The sequence below is a fragment of the Gossypium hirsutum genome, chromosome D04, assembly GCF_007990345.1.
Source record: "Gossypium hirsutum isolate 1008001.06 chromosome D04, Gossypium_hirsutum_v2.1, whole genome shotgun sequence".
NCBI lineage: Eukaryota > Viridiplantae > Streptophyta > Magnoliopsida > Malvales > Malvaceae > Gossypium > Gossypium hirsutum.
The window spans coordinates 20,380,614-20,383,047 of NC_053440.1; the positions used below are offsets into that span (position 1 = coordinate 20,380,614).

Here is a 2,434-nt window from a genome sequence, read left to right on the forward strand (position 1 = left end):
ATAAATGGTTATCCCGCACGTTTAGTGCCGAGATCAACAACTCAGTACATCTTACCTTTTTTCTTTCATTCAACAATTTCATCATCACATACGTACATGCATATATATATATGTATATTTATTCATTCCATTCAGCATCAATACATAAACATTATGACCATTGAAATAATACCAACTACATGCTTAATGACTTACCTCGTGTTGGGTAAGACGGTTCCAACTCGGCTACTCGATGACCTTTTCTTTGCCTTTGCTCGATTCACCTCCTTTAACTCCTTGAGCTAAATCAAACAAATTTAACTCATTAAAGTCTCATTTTGCTAGCTTATGGCCGAATATGACAAGGAGTTTGATGGGTCATATGGCCACCTTTTAGCTCAAGTACACAATGGTCATATGCATTTTTAATCACATCAAATGATTCAATACAATTCACTCGAACATCAAAAGAGAACCTCAAGGTACTTAGTCCATATACACATTAGACATCAGAGTCACATATGTACGAATTCACGAATCGAGTTCGACATATTAGCTAATTTTCCCTTTAGCCGAACCTTCTAAGTCAAGATAAAGCCATCAACATGCTTACCTTTGGCCGAACATACACATCAACTTAGGTGCTCATTTATGTGGCCGAACACACACATGTCTATGTCAAGGCCGATTGCAACACTCAATACATCCTACAAGTATGGACACTTGCATTGACTAAACACCATTTCTATTATTTTTACTCCAAAGCCGAATGCCTCTCAAGCCCTAAGCTCATGATCCTTTCATCATTAAGCAAGTGTTATAGCACAACTAACATCCATTTTCAATTTGAACACCAACATAAAAATATTAAACATGAAAATCCATAGCCGAAACCCATACATGACATTACTCATTCCACCCATCGAAACAATATTTGTTCAAGACATCAAGCATTTTTATTTGGGTATTACATATATGAGCATTTAGAATTTATATTTTTAGCAAGATCAATTTCTTTCCTCAACACATTCTTCATCAAAACTTAAAGGAAGTAATCAAATTTCCTTCTTTAATAGCCATAGCCGAATGCTCCATCCATCCATCAAAGTTAAAAATTTTGCATGGTCTAAGTAAGAACCATGATAATTAACCTAAAACAAGCTAAAATTTCACAACTTTAACACAATATACTAACCTTATTAAGCATTCAAATGGCCGAAAGTCCTTTGCCCCTATTCCTTCCTTCACATTCGGCTTAGAAGAAACAAAGATGAACACTTAGTTTTCTTCACCCATTTCCCCCCTTCTCAAGCTTCAAGTGACCGAATGTTTGCCCCAATTCTTTCTTTCAATCCGGCCAAGAAGACAAAGATGACACTTTGTCTTCATTACTTTTCTTTTTATTCTTTCTTTAATCTATTTCCTTTCTTTTGTATAAAATAATGGCCATTTAATTAAGATTTAATACATATTATATATATGACCATCATGGCCAGCCACCACTTAAAATAAAAGGGGTATTTGACATGCAAGTACAACTATTTGCAACATGCATAAATGGGCCACCTTACATTAGCCTAGCACATTTCTAAATTTTCTCACATAAGTCCTATTTAATAAAATTTCACTTACAATTTACAAAATTCAACCATGAAATTTTAACACATGCATATATACATATTCTAGACAATAAATATCACATTCAAACATTTCGGTGACTCGGTTTAGCGGTCCCGAAACCACTTCCCGACTAGGGTCAATTTTGGGCTGTCACACGCATTGAGGTTGAAGTTGTTTCCGTAATTGTTACGAGATCAAGCACGAGCATGGCTCAATTCATTGCCACCAAGTACAATATCTACATGGCAAAAATTAACAGAGAGATTTTTGGTTAAGTATTTCCCACCTAGCAAAAACGCTAAGTTAAGGAACGAGATCACAACTTTCTAACAATTGGATGACGACTCTTTATATGCGGCTTGGGAGCGATTCAAGGAGTTACTTCGTAAGTGTCCACATCATGGGACTTCTCAATGTATCCAGTTGGAGACATTCTCTAATGGTCTCAATGCACATACAAGATTGATGGTAGATGCTTCCGCAAATGGTGCAATTTTATTTAAGTCTTATAATGAGGCTTATGAGATCATCTAGAGGATCGCGAGTAATAACTATCAATGGGCAACAAATCGAACAGTTTCATGAAGATGTGATACAAATTCGTTTCAAAATTATTCGAATCGTTTAGATTGCCCGATTGTGATTTGAGTAAGGATAAGTTTGTCTCGGGGTTAAACGAAACAAAATAGGATAAATGGCTGCAAACAACAGTAGTAGTTAAAATGGTTAAATAATTAATGGATAATTTGGCTAAGACCGAGAATGAACCAATAATATTGGATTGTTGACCCGAGTCTCAAAATGGCTCTTAGGTGATTTAGGGTTTTTAAAAAAT

At 35.5% G+C, this 2,434-nt stretch overlaps 1 non-coding gene across 1 annotated transcript; it reads right to left on the reverse strand.

Moving 5' to 3' along the window:
- Positions 1-1,899: 1,899 nt before the first annotated feature.
- LOC121216468 (small nucleolar RNA R71) lies at positions 1,900-2,008 on the reverse strand. The gene has a single exon (XR_005912649.1). It is a non-coding gene; the product is annotated as a small nucleolar RNA R71 (small nucleolar RNA).
- Positions 2,009-2,434: the final 426 nt, after the last annotated feature.